Raw genomic sequence first — 23,657 nt, 5'->3', positions numbered from 1 at the left:
TCAGCATATAATATTCTTTTTACATAAATTTCCACTGGTTGCAAACCATTTATTGAAATGGTAGATGAATTTTGATGACCATAAACACCCAGATTTTATTACTCATTTCATTTTTTCCCTATAGAAACTTAGCTAAAAGAATGAATTGTACTTCCTCAAAGCAGAAATATTTTCCCCTTGAGCTTTGTTTTTAAGATGTGGCAATATGATTAACCTGCTTTTAAAAAGAACCATCAGCCTGTGCCTGCCCCTGTGGTGAAGTGTTTTCCCTTTTGTATCTTCAAACTAAAGGTTAACTCAAATGAATCTGTGGCAATAATCCCATTAATAATTCTCCATCAGCAATCATTTGATCACTGTGGGGTGAAGTGGTTTAAATGCAGTCCTGCAGGTAGGGTATGTCTAATTCCTTGGAAAGATTTTGTCTCACAATTGGACATCCCAGTCAAAGACAGTAACAGACTTTTATACTGATCATGTCTTTCATCTGCCCTTCATTAGAGAACTTGTCCTGGTCTCAGATCTAAACACTGCTTGAGAGTTTTTTACCTTTTTTTTTTTTTTTTTCTCCTTATGATATTTTTCAGTACAAGTGGAATGAAAGCTCTATAATGGCATGTTATTGAAGCTACGAATAAACCGGCTGAAGAACACAGCAGAAGTACATGAAAAAATGTTGATGAAAGGCAACATAGTAGCCTAAACACTATAAAAAATGCAGTTCAGATTACAGAAATATCAGTAACACAGATGAATCGCCTAAATCTTAGGTCAAATAAACAAACTAAAGAGGATTAATAGCAGTTTCTAAAACACAATTACAAAACTCTCCTTGACATGTGATGAACAAGACACAGTCATCTTTCTTACTAAGACTGTTACTCTTCCTATTTGGCATGTAGTTATGATAAAGAGTAGCAACTTGAAATTAAAGAAGAGAAATATGTGAGTCCTGTAAAGCCATGGATATGTCAGCTCTGCTTCTCTGAACAGCTTAATTCTACAGGATCTAATTATGTCAGTAGTTCAATAAGTCTATCTTCAGTCTGGCTCACTTTTCCCTTATGTCCAAAACATCATGGAATGTGTAATGTTTTCCAATATATGAAATAGCATTATCTATCATTTTAGTTATGTTAGATCTGGCATGTGTGAAGTAGAACTTCATATTACTTCTGCATATAACAAAGATTCTCTTGATTAAGACAACATCAAAGCAGTTTTAACTATTACTCCAAGTAACAGGCAAAGAAGGGAAACAAAATATCTGTTAAAAAAGGTACATACTATTTTTCCCTCAAAGACAGAAATGTCATTTTCTCTAACCATGACTACTAAAGAGATCATTCTCTGTCAGCATTGAATTTCAGGTGGTGCTTTGTAGAGCCAGGAGTTGGACTCAATGACCCCCGTGGGCCCTTTCCAACTTAGGATATTCTATGAAACAACAATCTATCTAATCATGACTACTAAAAAGATCAGAATTTTTTTTAACAGTCATCAATAGTTTATGGCTGGTTCAGCCCGGTTCCACGACCAGCATTGGAGGAGGGACACATGGACCCATGCACTGTGAAAGGGAAAAGGGGAGGGAGATAGGCCTAAAATAAAACAGTGGCAACCATCTGAGGAGAAACAGAGTACTTTCCTAAGTGAGATATCAGAACACAAGACAACACACTATAACACAATATAATACAATACATCTGGAATTGAAGATAACAAATCAATTAAATGAGATCAAGTGTCCAAAAACCAATGCCTTACTCTAAGTGAGCTGAGGGGATACAGCTGGGAGCAGAGACATTCTGGAAGGTCAAAAAAGCTGGGGTGGGAGGGTGTCTCATTATCTATGAAAGGTTTTTATCTTTCTCTCCAAGCCAGAACAGTAACAGAACAGCAAACAGTCCTCTGGGAGATGTAGCTCTTCTCTTCTGAGAACCAGGTACCCAGAACCAAACATGATCCATGGAACTGGAGCATTAGCTTTTTAACTCCTGGTATACAACATGATGTTATGATGTGGAATACCAGTAACAAAAACTACAAAACCATGACAGTACTGCATCCAGTTGTGGAGTCCTCCCTACAGGATAGACATAGACCATTTGAAGCATATAATAGAAGAGACATTTCCTGGAGTATAAATCTATTCCTAAAAAAGAAGTCCTCATGTCAATACTCAGCATAACACAGCCAAGCTCCTTAAACTCTTCTGAGTGAACACAGCACAAGATGAAGGATGTCTGAAGGCCTGAATGCCTTCTTCAGGTTTTAGTATAAAAGCAAACTCTGGACAGTTGTGAGAGACAATGACAAGTACATAAAACAGTAATAATGTTGCTATACTATGTATTTGGGAGAAGTGGAAGAATTCTCCACTTGTGGAAACTTGTGTTGGAAAACAGTCATCATATTCTCCTTATTTTGTTTCTAAACGTATAGCTCCTTGTGTTCATGCCAGGACTAATATACGTATGTACACTGATATTCCCCCCCCTCCCAGAAATATTTCAGTTGGCAACAAAATTGTTTCCTACCAATTTTGAGCAGTACTACAAAGAATGATGCTACTAAAAAACATGAGAAAGTACACTGTCGTCAACGTATCTTTCACTCAACTAAACATATATTGCATGTCAACTCACTTTTGCTCATGTCCAAACCTGGTACCTTTTCTCTTTTAGTCATCATAGTACTCCATGGTCTAAAACAAAGCTTTTGAGCTATAAATAATGTTCATACTTCCAGAAGTTTCTTAGCATAAGTACAAAACCTTCTTAAAAAAAAAAAAAAAAAAGAAAGAAAATTTTGCCCAATTAAGTTTAGACCAACCCATTTAAAGTAGGTATCTTTCATCTTGAAATACAGGTTTGTGGGGAAAAAAGAAAATTTGTTATTACTTGTAACAGTTTTCTTGAGTTGCTAAATGCAGTTTCACTTAAGTAAAAATGAATACTCTTGATATGCCTTTCAGCACTCTGAGCTTTAATGATGCCTAGCACAGCAACGTAATTAACAGTATCAATGATATATAACAAATCTGTTCTTTCCAGTGGTAGAAACAGAAGGCTAATGCCAGATTGCTTGTTAAAGGTACACCCGGTTGCAAAGCACAGCAGATGAGACATTCCCCCAGTAGCCATGTAATGAGGTAAAGACATCTGTAGGAACTTTGAATGTGAAGATTTAAAGTCTTTGGTGATACCACAGACAGAATTATCATCATCCCAGCAGACAGTGTCACTGGAAATAGAACAGCCCTCCAATCACACTGGACTATGAATACTTCCAACCTTGTGTTTCTTTAAATTAATTGCTACATATCTATTCCTAAATTTTTTCAAAGCAGTGCAAACTAAGTTAACAAAACAGAATTTTTCCTCTTCTACATACATTTCTGTGTGTATGAATTGGGCCTCACTCTTTTTTTTTAAAAAAAGGTTTCTAAGTTTCTAAGTGATTATTTAGTAACAGAAGAAAAAAGAAACAGGAAAATGTGAGAATTTTTCAATTCTAAGTAAACGAGAGAAAATGTAAGTTAGGACATTTTACTGAATAAATACAAGTTTATTTATGGGGGGAGGGGGGAGGGGGGAATAATTAAAAAAAAGAGTAACTTCCTCAGGAAGCTATTATGTTCTTGACTACTCTTAGAGCTTTAAAGACTGTAAATTACTGAATTGCATTCACCTGGGCTAATAACAACAAAAAAATTATAGTGCATGATTTGAATGTACGTTATTCTAAGTAGGACAGATATGCACTGATATTATGAATGTTCAAAATCATATATATGTAAATAAGTAGATAGATAAAATGTTAATGAATTTATTTATTTATTTGAATTAATCAAATAAATCAATAATTTGAATTATTGAATATAATATCAAAGAAAGATGAATCATCTCACCTCTCCCACCAACAGAATGGAGAAAGGTAAGCTGAAGAATGCATCTTTCCACTGTTCAAACTCTGGCACACCAGAAGGAGAAGGCTGGGGGAAAAACCTGCACAGACTCTGACCGCATATGCTTTCCTGGAAACACTGCTGAGATGAGAAGATGGGAAGAGAAGAAGGTGGATCTAGGTTCAGCCAGCCCCCAAGCACTTGTGCTTGTGTACTGGTTCACTGGTTGTGACGTAGGAATTCCACTGTAAATACATTGCTGTGAATGTATTATAATAAATCCTTAATTCAATACCTTTTTATATCTCAGAAAATCAATTCCAATAAATAATTGGATCAACATATTTCCTCTTATTAGAGTTAATGAATTGTCTGTGAAATAGTTATGACTCTCCCCTCAATTTCAGTAACTGTCATGAGGGAACACCTTAACAGAAATTTGCACCTACAGATGAATTTTTGCTTCTCTAGAACTTGGCCTTTATTTATTAGGGTTTCCCTTAAAGAAGTATCTCCTATTTTATTCCAATGGCCCATGAGATCAGAAGCAGATGTTGTCAGCATAACAGGTTAAATCAGTATTCCATTACATTTTGTTGCCATGTGACAGATGGCAGAAGAGGGGCAATCTGACAAAACAGGGTGCAACACAGAGTGCAGATGAAGCAAAGGTGTGTCACCAATTTATCCATGCCAAAAAAAATGGCACCCATTGAAATTCATCAGCACTTGCTGAACATTTATGGAAACTAATCAGTGGATGTGAAGACACTGATGCAGTGGGTGGTACATTTCAGCAGTGGTGACAGTGGTAATGAATAACCTACACTGGTACAGATTTTTCTAAGCACAGCGTGCAAGCTCTTGATCTTAGCTGCTGTGTTGAAAAATATTGTTTTGTAGTTAAGAATTGTTTATATTAAATATTGTTACTTTTCTCCTATCTGTTGTAGTTTTCATGGAAAATAATAGGAGGCATTACTATTGGAGCAACCTGCATGTATAGAAAATCATTCCTCTATCAGTTAAACAATACTATATTTATTTTAGAGACTATTTTCTGAGCAGAAGCAGAGTGCCTGAGCTATCTGAAAATCGTTCCGGACTTGAAACAAAATCTTTATGATTAGCAAGATCAATGAGACAATTAAAATTTCTGGTTAACCTGACTTTTGGTAGTTCTTTAGAAAAATATTATCTGCAGATATATGTATATACTAGGATATATTATTCATCATGGACAATAATATGATAGACTTAGGAATAATATAATATGGATCATATTTTTAAAATGCTAAAAAAGCTAAGTTAAAAAAAATGTAAAATTTCAGCCTTTGTGAAGAAAAAGTGAAAATGATGCTGAAGTATAAGAAACTGTGGGGTTTGGTGTTGTTGTTTATATTAACCTCAAAAAAATAGATTGGATTAGTTTACGTAAAATTGTTTTACAGAATATAGTGGTGATTTTATACCAGGCTTTTTTCCCTTTAAAAAAATATAAATACATATATATATATATATATATATATGTATATATGTATTTATATATATCTTAAATATCTACATCTATTCAAATGCATGGGATTCTACATGGAAAGAAAAATGTTACTCTTTATGAATCATAACACAGAGTCCCATAAATTTATAGTATTTTACAGTAGGAAGTTGGCATTTTGGAAATTTAATCAGAAAATGGAAGAACATTGGGGAAAAAAAAAAGATGAAGATTTGTTAATGTATCTGCATGCATCTATTGAGCTTCTATAAAAACATAGTAATAAGCAATACTTTCACACCAGTGAAACTAATTTTTAAAGCAATATGATTAACCTTGCAATATAAACCTCTTACACATGCATTATGAATGTTTGGCTCATGATTGACAGTGTTGAAGATGTATATTTAATTAAAATAATTTTTACAACTTGTTAGTTAAATTTATATTGTACAAAAGATGTGTGAAACTTCATAGAGACAAATTTCTGAGGAGTATTTTAAAGCAAGAGAATACATTAAATGAAAAGGAAGAAGTAATAAACAAGGATCAATAAACAAGGATTACTCTAATGGAGAAAACTGATGAACTCTTCAAGTGACTAATTGCCAAAAGATAGCTATAGGGAAAGAAAGTATAAAATATATAGGTTTCTCTAGTGGAGACTTTAGAAAGGAATTACAGAAAGGGAAACAAAGGTTCACTAAAAAGTTAAGAAGTAAAAACATCTCATATTATTTCACTTTTCTTTTTTTCCCATTAGTACTCAACTGCAACAGTGAAATTAATAGGAAACAACTTACACTGTTTAAGCAGGAATAGTGACGAACTGGTCAACTAGCAGCCAGTACAGTTTTGAACACTACAACAATTAATATAAGAAGTTGTCTTACACCAGCCAACATTAAAGAGTAGAGATGGGCAAAATTCTTTTCTCAAACATACTTTCTTTTTTGAAGACTATGTAAGTGTGAAGTTCAGGGCACTCCAAAGATAATAACTCCTATTTATTTCAAGGTAAACTACCAATTGCGCATTGGTAGTCTCCTCCAACCAGAGGAATTCTATCTGACGAATATAAATACTTAAGTTTTGTTTTGTTTTTTTTCTAATTACATTCTATACTTCTGTTCCTAGAGCTGATCAAACCTCAGCATTTTTTTACTAGCAGTAGAATTCACACAGCTTGGAAATTCCTTTACTCATGAAAACAAACAAACAAACAAACAAAAAACAGAGCAAGAACATAAAAATAAAGCCAAAACAAAGCCCTTCACCTCTATCCAAGAAAATCCTCTTTCTCAAGATAAAGCATTCCAGAAGTTTCCTGACTATTTTCTATGACTGGCATTTTCTGGGAGTAAACATTCCAAATTATTATTTTTTTCCCTTTTTTTCTTATTCTACAACTTTCTTTTATCCTTTGCAGGGTCTCAGAAACACTGTCAAGAGGGAAAAACAGGCAGTAGAACCTGTAAAGAAGTTGGCAAAGGAGCGTAACCACATATGGACTTCAGACAATATTCCTGAGGGGAGTTACTCCTTCGGTTTCAGATAAAACATAAAGGGATTGCATAGCCAACAGCCAGTTCCACTACTCTGAAATTAATGCTTCTGTAATGACCACTATTTAATACAAATTTCCCTGTCTTGTATGTATCAGCCTTTGCATCAGTATTAACTAAATCAGGTCTGGTTACATCATTATGACAACCTTGCCTCTTCACTGGCCAGAATATTATTTTCTGTTTATCTATATCTCTATAGCACCTATTTTCCATAGTAAGCAAACAATAAAAGTTAGATTGTATGGGTGAAACATTTTTCTTTGTATGCTTTGATAACTTCCTTTATAGAGATATGAACTTCACACAGCCTTGACGGTTCGCTCCACCCTGTCTCCTCTCATTCCTCATCTCCTGTATCCACTTGGTAAGCATGGCCTTCAGACTATAAGCTCTTGGAAGCTAGCGATGTCACATTTTATATGCTTCTAAAGTACTCTAATGCCTGACCTATTTAACTCCTAATCAATAGTACAATAGAGATGTTAAATAATTACCATGGAACTGCTGTATTTCATACCAAGTATTTCAGCTCACTGATAATTTCTTTTTAAGTAAAATATGTCTCTTACACAAGAAAATACCAACTTAAAACAAAAGCAAAGAAAACCCCCTGATGTTTATGCATGAAACCATCAGGAAAACCCAGCATTAACAATGAATAAAGCATACATGGAATCAGGTAGAGATTTATAAACGTCCCTTTTCTACTGCATTCAATCTCTCAGATGCTTTGAAACCCAAATTACATTTTTATTCAAAACAATTAAAGTTCTACTGTACTGCTAAGTGTGCAAATCAAAGTATTCAAAACTGAAAACTCCATCCTTTGCAATAGCAAGCATATATAAATTGATTTGCACCTTAATTCCAACTCAGTTGCACTCAGACTTTAACAAATTTACTTTCAGGCCTCCCTGTTATTCTTCATAAAGTCCCAAAGGCATCTCTGTGAAACTGGATTTGAAGTATGTTAAGTGCATTAAAGGAAATGCATTCCTGAGCACACAGTTCAATTAAGTTCCAAATGATGCTTTCAAGTCTTACCCATGTAAACTATACAGAGCCAGTGAGATTTGCAGTTGAAATTTAAGGAGAAAAAGACCATTCATTATTTGGTAAAGCGTGCATATATAGAGTTCTTTCTGTCTTGAAACTTGTGCCATAGCAGAAGTTGCCAATGGAAAAAGTCTGTGAACCAGGCACTATTGAGGACGTGCAGTACAGGCAGATTGTTGTTGCAGAATTAAACAGAAGAGTGGAAAAGCCTCCAGAACAAATAGTGATTTGTATTCAGAATACCTTTCTGATGACTTAATTCTGTGACTTTATCAGGTAGAATTTTGATAAATATTCTTTGAAGTAAAAGTGGTTTGGGGTACTAAGCTTCCATTTTTTGATCTTTCCAGAGTGGTCCACACATTAGCTGCTTGCAGCATCGGTTTTGAATTAAATACAGAATACAATATCATTTTTTCCCTCTATTATTGAGGGGTATAGTGAGTTATTTTACCAAGTAAAATGATAAAAAATGGCAAACCGTGTCTTACTAATTTTATTTCTTACCTATAATATAGCTATCACACTGCTTTTTAGATGTTTTCCAAACTGAAAATTCAATCTGTTTAAACTTTTCTTGTGCATGAACTTTATCAGAGCTCTGATCATCCTTGTTGCTTTTCATGTTGTGGTTTTGTGGGGTTTTTTTTGGTTTTGTTGTTTTTTGTTTTTTTTTTTTTTGAGGAGGCTTTCATCTACATGGTATAATGGAAACAAATTCAGAATCTGGTTAAGATGCTTTCAAATTCTTTTTTTCTACACAAATATTTGGAAATGAATTAAGAATATAGCAGTTGTTCTGCTGTCCATTAGCACAAGTGAATATTTACCAACTTCAGAAAATACTGAACACTTCCCAGTTTAGACACAGGGAATACAAAATAACATTACATTGTTCTTCAGCTAAATTTTGGTCTACTAATCTTGCTGTTTTCCTATATAAAAAATACATACACACACATATATTTAAGTTCAGGTGTATACAATCATGCACATCTTCTCTCAGTTCTAAATGAGCAGGAAAACATTCTGGAGGACAGAAGGAGAAATCATTCATGTGAGCATATGACCATTTCTATACACATTCCAGATTAATTTCTTTGATACTGGAAAAACTAACAGAATTTTATGTGTGTGTGTGGCACAGTTTTTGTTTCCTTTGGTTTATTTTTTTGTGTGTATGTGTTTAAATATGTATCACTCCCTGCACATTTAAACAGAACTGATGAGAAAGAGGACAAAATATGATGACAACGGTAACTGTAAATAATTTGTAGGAGTGATTCACATGATAAGTTTATATCTACTCTCCTTGTTTACTGTGACTTTGTAATAAAAGCAAACAGTACTTGCAGGGATAAGACAACGTGGAAGAGTTTCAGTGAAGTCTGAAGTCTTTCAGTTTAGTATTTCAACAATTTCATTCAGAATTCATCTAATTGCACTACATAAAGACTAAAGATGACTTTTAAAAAAATCAAGAATTTAAAAGACTATTTGGCATATTTTAATATTTGTAATAGAACAGGATAAGCATGAATTAGCATATAACAAAACCATTATGAAGAGTCTCATTTTTCTAGAGAAGTAAAAACTGAGTAGAATCTCTGTGAAATCTGTACTTTACAAGAATTCTACCTTAATTTCCAGACCTCAGAAGTCTAAGCAGGATTAAATAAGCAATGATAGCCCGAAGACACCAATCTCTAAGTAGCTGCTACTGAAAGAAAGACTGTCTCACAGCATTTCCCAAGTGCTACGCACATTCAGTCACACTGGCAGATGGTACGTTTGGATCTCAAATGTTCCTTCTCAGAACTCCATTGCTGTTCTTCTGAAGACTCGGGAATTTTTTTATTTTTTTATTTTTTATTTTTTTAAAGAGATAACACTTAGAAGTATGGTAAAATGCCACAGAAAAGAATTATTTTAGGAAGTGCTGGAGATAGCAGCAAGAAGCTACTCATCAATTGCATTCACTCCTTTAATAGACCTATTACACTGAAAGAGACTGGATGGCAATTAAAACCTTTTTCTCCAGGAAACTATACCAGAATTTCACTCTGCACTGAGAAGTTTGTATTTTTATTTTCACTTCTTAAATTAAACAGACATCCTTACAAAATGGCCATGAATATAACTTACACGCAAATCTGGTGTCCCTGATAGTTCTACTTTGGCAAATGTTTCAAAGTTTTGTTGTTTTATTTTTCCCCCACTGTTTGAAATATCTCAAAGGGAATGTTTATCTACAGAGTATTTTCTGAGAAGGACCAGTTCTGCCATCTAAGAACAAATAAATTACAAAAAGCATATGTGCATAACTGACATAGAATCATAAAGTCATCTTAGAATCACCAAGGTTGGAAAAGACCTCCAAGATCACCCAGTTCAATCATCCACCTACCACCAACAGCTCCCATTAAACCATGTACTTCAGTACAACATCTAAATGTTTCCTGAAATATGGAAAATATTTTCTCTCCCATTCTTCAGTATTCTCCCAACAGAAAGATATAATGAAAGATTTAATAACACAACAATAAAACTAGAACCTCTGTTTACCTTATCTTCAAAAAGCAGTAATTGTTCAGACTTCCTATTTCTCTTCATATTCCTATTGAGGACAATTCAAAAAATTTATTTTCAACTATTTTTATCTTCATATTTGAAGTTTTATATTATGTCAGCAAAAAAATAAACCTTGTGTAACCACTGTTGCAAATATATTTCTAATACTAATACTAAAACATTGTTCTAAAATATTACATGTTACAATAAAACAAGTTTAAGAGGTTACTGAAATTTCTCATAGAGCTCTACTTCTTGGCTATACAAAACGTAATTAAGAAAATGGAAGTATTTTTAAGAATATATATTTGTACGTAAGTATACTCAGGTGCTACTCTCAGGTAAACATAATTGGAAATACTTCCTTTTTTCATCAAAAACAATTACAAGTAAATCAATATTCTGTCACTGTTTTTTCCATGTACTGATCTGCAATTTAAAAAAAAAAAATAAAAAAAATCTGCCATCTCCTGCAATGCACTCAGAACTGAAACATGTGCTATTTGACTTCAGTGGAACTCCTCTTTTCATTCCTTTTATCACTGCTCTTCTTCACATCTAGCCTTCATATTTCTTATTTTTATTACTGGAAAATCCTGAGAATCATTCTATCATTTCTGTTGTGCTTTTCACGAACCTAGCTTGGTAATATCTTTTTCTAGCTTGTCTTTACAATGAATAATGAGCTTGCAAAAGACACAAATAGTCAGCTCTAAAAGAAAAACTATTTTCATGCTAAATCCCAGTCAATACCACAAAAAAATAGAAGACTCAAGAACTTTGTGTTTGTAGTAACGCAAAATGTCATAAATATATTTGTGTAATTAGAATACTGGGGAAAAAAAAAAAAGATCAAATGAAACAAGAAATTCATCTGTGCACAGACCCTGTCTACATAGAAAGACACCTCTGTTCTGCACAAATATGCTTAAGATCTTTTTCGCAGTGAGGGTGACAGAGCTCTGAAACAGGCTGCCCAGGGAGGCTGTGGATTCTCCTTCTCTGGAGATATTCAGGACCAGCCTGGACATGTATCAATGCGTCCTTCTCTAGGGAGCTTGCTTTGCAAGGGTGTAGGACTTGATCTCTGGACATCCCTTCCAGCCCCTACAATTTTGTGATTCTGTTCTCGTCCCCTTGTCTTCAACAGATCTCAGTGAGCACTTCCAGCATGACAAAGGAAAACACCCTACTCTCAACTGCAGAGTATATTCATCCCCTCATACTCATAGTTTGTACAACTTTAATGACACTTAAAGCAGGAAATATATATATATATATATATAGAGAGAGAGAGAGAGAGAGAGAGAGAGAGAGAGAGAGAGAGAGAGAAAGAGAGCAGAAGACGATTCTTTTTTTCAGAACCCAAGACCATATACATTGCTTTTCATAGAAGAAACTGTGAGAGAAATTAAATAGCCCAAGAAATCAGGGGATAAATTGTGAGCTGTAGCACAGGATTGCTTTTACGTTTGTTTTTTTTTCCCCCCAAGTACAAAGTGCTGTTATTTGCATTGTTATTAAGCATCTGTGCATCAGTTGCATAAACACAATACTTCTGATCCATCATCTGCAAAGTGGATTCATAAGTTAGCTGACAGTTTGATACAGCAACACGAGCACCTCTTACAACCTTTTAAAACACCCCCCTGCAGTTCTGACACACAGCACTGGGGTTTTTGTTACTCAGAGAGATTAGTCAGTGTGCTGAAGCACACTTGCATTAACTCCATTGATAACCTGAAAGAATATTTACATGGTAACAGTACACCCACTTTTGTAGTGAGGACAGAAGCTCAGCACTGAGTTAAGTTAGATAGGACAAATGACTTTTTACTGAATAACTAGACATTTGAGTGTTAGGTATGGGCATTGTTTTGTCCAGAGCAGAAAATGAGATTTTAAAACCTCTGTGTGCAGGTTACACATGCTGGAATTAAAGTGCAGGATTAATCTGCTTACATAAAAATTTTTGATCAAAATTTTGGTTTCTGCTACAGAGATTGGATATGAAAATGAAAATCCATTGAAGCTACATTAATAGGCTCTCTTCAAATAGCATAGCCTGTGACTGTGACAATGCTTTGAAAATAAAAGAGAAAATCAAATTTTTCTTGCACAGATTAATATATAGCTTTTTTGTTTTGTTTCTCTATTTTCCTTTCCACTTTCTCTTATCCTTTGTTGCATGTCAGTGTATGAATCATGTCAGGAATTTTATAATTCTGTCCAAAAGCAATGATAGCTCTGCTTCTTCATATCTCCTTGGCATTAAATCTCAAAACTGGCTGTGGGAAGAAACACTCCTTCCTGAGTTGTTCCTTTGAGTTTGACAGTTGTAATTTCTATAGGGAGTGCAATTGTGTGATGAAGTTATAGCAATAAAAATGCATAATAATTTTAGGTCACTTCCACAGAGAGCTAGAGGATATTAGCATCCATAATATCAAAGTATAAACTCATCATCACGATCAGATATGCTAGTTCAAGTAATTATTCTTCTAAAACATAATCACAAGTCCTCTAACTAAACCTCAGTCACTTTGTAACACACATCCATAATAACATAACTTTTTTATTGTGGCTAGAACACAAAAGGCCATGAGTCTTTTACTGCCTGCAAAACGTAAGATTATAAATCAAGCACAAAAAATAAAGCTATTTTACTTGAGAAATAAGGGATTCAGGATTCTTTTAGAAGCATGACTTGATTATTTTCAGCTCACAAACGATGTGGACTGTTGCTCAATAAGAAAGATGAATCAGTTGAGTCAATGGGGAACTACCCACAGATCTTATCACTGTCAACCAATATCACTTTTGAATTGCAATGCAATCTACATATTACAAAACTGTTCACCTCATTTTTGTTCATGAGTCTTCATTCTCAAATATTGAGGGAAATAATATGAACTACATCTAACCTAATACCTAACAGGTACTGGACTGTTAGTAGTTCAGGACAACTGCTAATTATGCAGGAAGCATTTCCAAAAGGCATACAGAAGGTAAATATTTCTTCAAGGAGTAAAGCATTAAGCTATTCTCTCTCTTTTTTTTTTTTTTTTTAAAGGTTCTTAGAAAATTTCATAACTGACTACATCTGTTAATTATAAAGGGTTGCTAAATTGTAAAAGGAATTTCTTATTTCGTTCAGATTTTCATTTTCGCAATCCTGATAAATGTATCATCTCTACATTCTGTCATTCTTATTTGCCTTACAGTCTCCAGTTGACTTTTAATTGAAATACAGTACAGTCAGAATGAAGGTTAGTGCATTTTTTTTTCTCATGGAAACTGCAAGAGATAAAAAAGAGCACAGTAAGATTATTTGATAGAGGAAATGCTCAGATACAACATTTTGCAACACTGTCAGCAGTATCAGTATGTATTTTTCACCAGTGATGAACAAGAGCCTGGATACTGTGCCATAAACATCTGTACCAGGAGAGATGACCCACTGTCACTACCGCTGATATGCACACCCACCGCCTCACTGTGCTCACACTCACTGCTTGGGATTTAGAAAATTTTAGCAAGTGTCAGTAATTGCCAGCCAGTTCCATTTTTTCCCCTGCATGCAGGAACTCAATTCTACACCTTCACTGAATACGCACTTCCGTGTCAGGTGCCACTTTGTCAGACTTCCCCTCTGTTGTCATCAGTCAACAAAAATATACTGGATTACTGGAGAAAAAGTTCAACATCTATTGCCATATTACCAATATCTGTNCACAGGTCAACTTAATGCAATAGGAGGCAATACTTTCAGATGAGCTCTATGCTGGTCTATATTTATGCAAATAAATAAACATACATATGTATTTACTTACAAGAACTATTCATAAACCTATTCTCCTGATTGCCTGTAATCTTTCCTGGGATGTCTTTTGTTGATTAGGATGGTTTCTCTGAAAGACAGTCTAAGAATTCTGACTATTTCTGTAGCTCCATTACAGAGAAGAAGAAAAATAGGTAACAATCTGTAGTCTCAATAACTAAAATCATCTCTTATTTTTTTTGTCTGATTTTTCCAATGGAGAAAAAAAAAAAAAAGAAAAAAAGAAAAAAAAAGAATATATTTTGTACTATTTTACAGATATACAGCTTGACTGGAAGATGAAAGGAAAGATCTCTGGAAGATTTCATGCAAATGACATAAAATTGCATTGAGCACACAGTTTGAACTTTTTGGTAAGATACTTGACAGAATACAAATTGCTTTTTCAGGCCCAAACAGGTACTTTACCAGAAATATATAGGCAAAGATACACACACACTGTCCTACACTGTTTAAGAACTGAAAAATACCTTTTTGCTGCTCATTTCAAATTTCAAGACAAAGTATTCTATGGAGCACAATATTAGGAAAGCTTTTTTTTTTTGACAACTGTCATGAATTAAAAGCAAATCCAGAAATAAAACAGAATTAGGTAATATTTCAATCTTTCTAATAAATAATTCTATGTATAGGTAAAAACAGGAATAAAGTACCTAATTTCTTTTTATAGTGTGGGTTAGATCAATGAAACTTTGTACCATCTGAGAGATTTTTTCCATTCAATTTAGATGGGAAAGTAATTAAAGGCTCCTACAATAAGAAGAAATAATCTGACAAGCCTGGGTGTGCACCCATGAAAACCACGATTTTCTATGTGATTTCATAATTTCATAACAAATATTCTAGAACTATTTCTCTGTGAAAAAAAAAAAAAAAAAAAAAAAAAAGCAGTTTTTGTTCCAATCAGTGATTCATCCTGGTAATGTAATCTACCTGAAATGTTACATACTGACTAATTCAACAGAAAACATCCATATTCCCTTGAATACTTGAAATCTATCTTACATGTGCTTGAAACTGATGCAATAATTTACATATAAATGTAACTTCACCCAGGCTATTAATGATATATTTGAAGAACTGAGTGGCATTAATCAGAAGGCATACCTATATCTCATTTGCCTATTCTCAGAGAGGGCAGTACTCATTAGTATATAGCAGCATGCTGCTCTAGTACTGAAAACTACTCACAGCTGGGTGTCTTACTAAGTCATGTAAACTAGGTTATACAAAAGTTATTATAACACAGGAATTCTCTTTTGATAAATTATAACTTGGTGAAAAAAAAAGTAACACAAAGAGAACAAATAAATAAAAGGAAATTCTCCAATCACAGTTTAGCAAGCATGGTTACTTCTTCAGACAAATGCATACTGATGTACAAACCTCTAGATAACTTAGCATACAGTGGGAGAAGTCTGCTATGACATTTGATAAATGCAATGTCACAGCATTAACAGTTTTCTTAACATCCTCTGTATTGAGTGTATTATTTGCCTGCATCCACTCCCATGAGTTACCTGAGCACTTGAGAGGCTGTAGTATAATTTTGGTAGAAATGTTTATTTAACTTTTGCTGTCACTTTGGTAAGAACCTCTCCAAGAGAACCTCAGTGCACTTTCTATCTATTCTTGATACATACTTGTTGTGCAGTGAGTAATAGAGGGTAGTGCACATTTTTCTGTGCTCTCTAGATAAACCAGGAGCCAGGGGGCTGATGAATCTGCTCTTTAAAATTCTTTCAAGTGTCTATCAAACATCTACAGATCCCTGAAAAAACTTCCATTGTAGCAAAAGTGCTGAAGAACATGGAATGATTAATCAGAACACTACAAAGGCTTCAAGCACAGTAAACACTGAGAAATAACACTGAAAAGTAATGTGGAAAGAACAGAAAGAAACAGGAAGTATGGTAGATCCTTAGGGACATAAAAGTAAGAAACCAATCAAGACTAAGACATGAAGTTATGAAAGTCTGAACTTCTCAGAATCCCCATTTCCTTTTCACAAATGAATCCTCTCTACAAGGTTATGATTGCACCAAGTCTCAAGAAAATAACAACAAGGGAGTACTGTTGACATTCCCTGAGTTTGCTTTTACTTCACTTGGTAGAGATCAGATCCTCTCCAGGGAAGTTACTATTATTTCATTGGAACTGCTGCCATGTAATAGGGTTAATACTGTTGAGCATAATGATTGTTGCTTCAAATTGGTAAGCACAGTGTTCTCTAATGTGTTAAACTCATTTAAAAACAAAAACAGATTTTTAGAGATCAAAACCCTGATTTCTTATCTTCCAACAATAACAGCAGCATAAGAGAGATCTAAAATTTTGTTTTATAAAAAGATCACCAACTTAAACCACATCTTAGATTTCCTGTTTGTCCCCTCACTATAAGCACTGTTCACATAAGTCTTCCAGTACTATAATATGTATTACTTATATAAAAGATTTGTACCTGTTTACTACTGATTGTACTAAGCGTTACAGATCTCTACTGCTATACATAACTCATTGACTAACATGTTACAGGATCTCGTAGTTGAGATAAGGATACAAGTAGCAACAGCCCTGGATACAGTGTTTCTGCTACAGATGTGCTGCTGTACATCCTTCTCTGGAGTAACCTTGCTTACATTTGAGACTGTCCTTCCAGGGGAAGATTGATACATGTACTTGAGAGTATGTAAATATCTCCTAAGATCAATTTTCCCTTGGGCAGTAGCTCAGTTACAAACTAATATTCCTCACAGACCAAATTAATCCTTCCCATCAAAGAAAAAGCATTTTCTGAAAATACACCCACAATTGCATAAATTATTCAAATAGCTAATAAGTCATTAATACTAAAATTATAAAGGCAATTTGATAGAAAAATTTTGAATTGAATTAAATATACCATGTAAATGACAAATTCTGTTTTATTTTGATTCCTAGACAGGATTTTACATATAATTTCTTTGCAAAATGCTTGATCTATTTCCTAAGTACTGTTCCCTTCTACAATACAGATTCTGTTAAAAGTGATAAAATAAATAATAAAAAAATCTTAAGAAGAAAAGAACTATATTCCAGATTCCTATTCAGTATTCTTAGGGCAAATGGAGGTGTATGGGTTCCTAAGGAAACTGATTGCTGTGTTTAAGAAAGTACTTTTGACAAGCGTACTCTGTAGAAAAGGAAAATGGGTACTGTCTGGAATAACAGTGACCTTTAAAACTCTCTAGAAGTCAAGAAACATGACAAAGGTGAGGGAAAACTGAAAAAGCTCACAGGGCATTGTAGACTTTAAGATTTGGGAAACCAGCATAAACTTCAAAAATCAACTTAACATGTCACATGATTGGTTATCAGAGCCCTCACAGGCATGTAACATTTTCATAGAAATTCACGTTGGGGTAAATTAATGATGAGGTGCAGAACTTTCATACTGTAAGAAATATCCAGCAGCAGCACAGAACAGAGCCTGACAAAAGGGAAAATTTTAGCTTCTTATCCTCCCAACAGCGTGAATCTCGGAATTGAAAAAAATCTTAATTTATTCCTCTCTCCTGTAAAACTCCTGCTTTTTTATTTTTATCATCTCAACTGAAAGATCATTTCAACAAGGATTAAGATCCTCAGCTTTCTACATAGACTGCCACTTATTGTCAAAGCAATATCTTAATAGGTACTTAAGTTAAAGACAAAGGGATAACTGCTACCATCCATAAAAAGAATGTAATGGGAGGAAGATGACACAGAACAGTAACTTTGTCACAGTCCCAGCACATCCAGTTAAAAAAGAAAAATGCATCATATATACTAGAAACACAGCTATCTTTCATTTAAATTCCCATAACTGAACCTGTTTATAATTATATTTATTAGCTTCACAGAGAGAAAATGGAAAATTAATTGGAATAAATTATGATATACACTAAAAATTCATGCAAAATAATACACTGCGTGTCTGAAAAGATTCTGTGTATTCAGAGCATTAGTTTGAGAAAAAAATCATTAGAAAAATCATCTAGATATATCTAGAAAGCATGCCTGTAAAACACCCCACAAATCTTGTAGAATGATACAGTAATAACCTTCAAACATGAAGATTTGCAACAGTAAAAATGAATATTCACTCACTGACCTCTACGTAATCTATCTAGGGAAAGTTGTAATGTGGAGGAAAAGAGGAATAAAATTGAGAGGAAAATCTAACCTGGCCTTTAGAGATCAGTTCTTAAAGGTAGCTCAAACAAGAACTTGAACAGGATGCTATCCAAAGACTTAAAGATAATAAAATCATAGAAATTTACATATATGAATATGTACATAAGTCAGAATGTGCTGACAAAACATATTTTAAGAAGCATATTCTTTTAGCACATTGAGGAAAAAAACAAACATACAAAAACAAAACAAAAAAACAAAACCAAGAAACATATTACAGTGCATATTACATACACATTAAATGCTATGGTTTCCACTGGGCAAACAGTTCACTGCTTGGGATCTTAAACCTTGTTTGTGTATGTTTTCAAGAACAATACTATAACAGCTAACATTCTTGTTTTTAAGATGGCACAGACACACACCTCAAAGGTGTACAAACTGTATCCATTTCAGTTCCCAAGTCAGATTTTGATGCTTGTTAAATGTTTTAGTGAGTCAAACTGAAAGTTCCTAAATCATACATCATTTGACAGTAACAATAATGCAAAACAATTTAAATAAAATCAGTGATTTTTTAATTTTTATTTTTTAAGATGTGTAAAATATTTAATGTGTACAAGCATGTGAATTGTTTGAATGATTATAAGCACAAACTATTATCAGAACAACAGGTCAGATGAGTAATCCTGGAGCCCTTCCTGAGCCTGGTAGTCATTAGCTGCTACACATTCATGATATCAGTTCTAGCTGTGCCTGAGCAGGAACACTGCCTTTCCAAGTCTCATAATATTACACTGTAATTTCTTTTTTTTTCTCCCCGTAGTTCTGTTAGAGTGTAGTTACAACCCTCCCAGTGTGGGTAATAGTTTTCAATCAAAATAATATTTCCTCTTTCTTGTGAATAACGTAGGCCTTCTTAACAGACCCAAATAAGGGAAATCTTGCAACAGCTTATCCAAAATTATATTACAGTGATTAAACATGGAGAACTTCAGACCACGCTAGCAAAATAGTCATTTGGAGCAGGAATTTACTGTATGAGCCAGTCTGAAAACAACAAACCTCTTTCCCTTCTCCCACACAACGAAAGCCTTGAACACCATTAACAATCCTGCCGTCAGGAACTGGGGAAATGGAAGCAATGCACCTGCAGTTTCATCAAGCTAAAAGATCTCAACTGAGCTGAAAGGTAGAAGGAAAGTTCTAAACAGGGCATTGAGTGCACCCTTAGTAAGTTTGCAGATGACACGAAACTGGATGGAAGTGTGGATCCGCCTGGGAGTAGCAAGGCCCTACAGAGGAATCCGGACAGGCTGGAGAGCTGGGCTGAAGCCAATGGGATGAGGCCCTACAAGACCAAATTCCACATTCTGCACTTTGGCCACAATAACCTCAGGCAGCGCTACACACCTGCGGCAGAGTGGCTGGAAAACTGAGTAGAGGAAACAGACCTAGGGGTACTGATTGATGCTCAGCTGAACACAAGCTGACAGTGAGCCCAGGTGGCCAAGAAGGCCAATGGCATCCTGGCTTGCATCAGAAAAAGCGTTGCCAGCAGGAACAGAGAGGTGATTGTTCCCCTCTACTCAGCACTGGTGAGGCTGCACCTCAAGCAGCGTGTCCAGTTTTGGGCCCCTCACTGCCAGAAAGACACTGAGGCCCTGGAACGTATTCAAAGGAGGGCAACAAAGCTGGTAAGGGGTATGGAGCACAGGTCATATGAAGAGAGGCTGAAGGAGTTGTGAATGTTCAGCCTGAAGCAGAGGAGGCTCAGGGGAGACCTTATAGCTTTCTATAACTCCCTTAAGGAAGGTTGTAGTGAGCTGGGGGTCAGCCTCTTCTCTTGCATCATTAGTGATAGGATTAGAGGGAATGGTTTCAAGCTGTGGCAGGGGAGATTCAGGCTGGACATTAGGAAACATTACTTCTCAGAAAGGGTGGTGAGGCACTGGAATGGACTACCCAGGGAGGTGGTAGAGTCATCAACTCTCTCAGTGTTCAAGGAGTGACTGGATATTGTGTTGAGAGATATGGTTTGGTGCAAGCTATTGGTAATAGGTGAACAGTTGGACTGGATGATCTTTTAAGTCTTTTCCAACCTTCGTGATTCTATGAAATACATCAGTAGCCACAAATTCATAAGTGGATTTCCCTTACCTAGTAAACAGACTATATTACTCTTCCCAGAGAAAATGCATGTTGTAATTAAATGCTAGCTTTTGTCCTAGTAGAACTACTATTCTTTCAAGGGATAAGATTAAGGAAAACAGGAACGCAAATGTTGTTCACTAAGTAAATACAGAAATAATTAAAATTTGGAAAATATAACCTTTTTATCAAGTTTAGCAAAAATCTCTTCAGTAAATTTCACTTGACCATCTTATTTTACCCCATTTGGGATATATGCCTGTCCAAATTGCATTCAGCTGAAGATTATTTCCATATCAACTAAATCATATATTTAAATTATGCTTTTGTGAATTGTGCTTCTGCTGCCTGAAAACAAATAAAGCAAACCAACGTGAATGGTCTGCCACAATAAGAGAATCAGAAAAAAGGACTTGTTTATTCAGCAACATACCAGTACCTGTATCCTGGAATACAAATCCTTGTGTCAGAAAACTGAAAATTGTGACAAGATTCAGAAGAAAATACAGATTCAGATCCCATTGGGCAAAAATGGCAAAATAGTTGCTAAACTTCTATAGACAGGTCACAGTCTTGTCATTCTTACAGAGTTCAGTTTGAATCAAGAGATCTTAAATTATAGCTTAAGTTCAAGGTAAGAATTCACACAATCACAAAATTGAAAATTTTGGGAGGGACCTCTAGAGATCTACCAGTCCAACCTCCCTACAAAAGCAGGTTCCCTAGAGCAGGATGCACAGGAAAGCATCCAGGAAGGTTTTGAATATCTCCAGAGACAGAGACTCCACTGCCTCTCCTGGTAGTCTATTCCAGAGCTCTGTCGCCACAGGGATACTGAATAAGACCAGAGTACCCACCCTTGAGAATCACCGCTAACTATAGGTATCCAACTGGACTTTGTGCCAATCATCACAATCCCGAGCTCTGCCAGTTCTCAGTCCACCTCACAGTTCACTTGTCTATTTAAGTGTTCAAACACCAGAAAGGCTTTCTAGACATCAGGACATCAGCATAAAAATCTATACTTCAAAGAAAATATTAGATACAAAGTTTCATGAGGAACTAGCATTCTTGCTGTGTGTATGCTCCAGGTTAAATTATTCATTCCTTGTAGACATCTAGTTTGCTACCAAAGATGAAGAGCAGCATTTACTGTTCAGATTAGGGTTTTCTGTTTGCAAAAGAACACTTTTCAGATAAGTTGTCACCAGCATTAAAAAAAAAATCCCTGTAAGATGGAATTTTCATATAAATCACATAGTGCTCTGTATTTATCTGAAGTTGATATAACCTAAAGGAAATGTCAGTAGAGCATAACATAATCTACAGTATACTGCATAGTAGACTAGGAGGTTTTCTTGGCTCATGCTGTATTAAGACAGAAGACAGATTATTCCTTACTGAATACAGGCAGAGATTTCCATGATGAGAAGTGATTTTTTTCTATCTTGCTCATCAGATTTTCAGTATTTGTCCTTCAGTGTAGCTTTTTTTCTGCCCTTCAATATTTTATTTTTTTTTAAATAATTTTGGGCACATTTACACTTGCTCTGTCCATCTGTTTTTCTTTGATGCTGGCAATGTGTAATGTGACCCTAAGTCTGAATCTCAGTTTCCATTTATCTAGCTCATAGTCATGTAGATTGTGTATAAGTTCTAGAAATGTATCATATTAAAAAGGTAAGGATATTTCCCTATGTCCCCTTACCCTTCATTTTACATATGCAGGGAAAAAAAAAAAAAAAAAAGAAAATGCTGATATTGGGCCAAGTAAGTCCCATCACTTTCCTTCAGGTCTATTCAGGAGAAATCTCTTGGCTTTTTGGGACTCACAGTCTTGAAATATGGAGTTACTATTAAATATTTCTTTCTAAAAATAAATATGGAATAAGAATTATTTAATGATTGACTTGTAGTAGTATCAAGCTTAACCCTTATTAAAACACAAATCTTTATGTCATTAAGCTACAGTATTGCAAATGGAAAAATAAGTGCACTTTTGGTAGCCAGAATGCAGACCCAAAGTTATTTTTTATTTGTTGTTTAACCTAATAATAGTTGCAATACTAAATGTTTGTACTCATATGGTCTCTGTATGCTTCTACTTTGTTGATGTGTTTAATCAACCTCAAAGAATGTCTTAATACTTCTCACCTTCTTACCATAAACTCAGCTTTTTACACTCCACAGCCCAATTATTAGAAATAAATTTCACCTGAAAATGGAATAAAAGATTTTCCTCAGTAGTTGTTGCAATACATTCCTTGTGCTTAATCTATTGTTTCTTCATATTTGGATGTAGTTTTCTGAAGTGTATTTTTTTTTTTTTTCCTCCCATGCCTGCAGTCTAATGCAACATCACTACATGTCTTGTAAATTTAATGTCCAGATTTGTTCCCTGCATGCTTTAGGTTTTGCAACATACACGTGACAATGAAAGTATACTAAGTAAAGCAGGCAGGACTAACGATGCAATTGTAATTAAAATCCACAGTCTATTTCTAATTTAACTATTTCAAACTTTATTTTGTATTGAAAAACATACAAAGCTATGTGTATTCTTTTGAAATCTTTATGTTAGTAGGCTTTAGAAAGGGCAAGGCAGCTGTGATGATTTGTAAAATCTGTCAGTTTTAATGCTCTGAAATACTTCGAGAGACCATCACTATCTTCTCAACAAAAAAATCCTGCCAAATTTCCAATGGATTTGTGTTATCTTTGCTGTGTTTAACTGCTGATCACTTGCTTTCTTAAGCTCAAGAAATCCTTCTTGCCTTGTTCTTAAAGTGTAGTTTAATCTAGAAACATATTCATTCAACTCTTATTTTAATGCATTTTACTCATTTCTTACATGTAATTTGAAGTCTGTGAGCTACAGTAGATGAGGTTGGTCTTCTTGAGTCAAGAAAA

The sequence above is a fragment of the Coturnix japonica genome, chromosome 4 (assembly GCF_001577835.2).
Source record: "Coturnix japonica isolate 7356 chromosome 4, Coturnix japonica 2.1, whole genome shotgun sequence".
In the NCBI taxonomy this organism is placed as follows: domain Eukaryota; kingdom Metazoa; phylum Chordata; class Aves; order Galliformes; family Phasianidae; genus Coturnix; species Coturnix japonica.
This window is presented reverse-complemented; position numbering follows the sequence as displayed.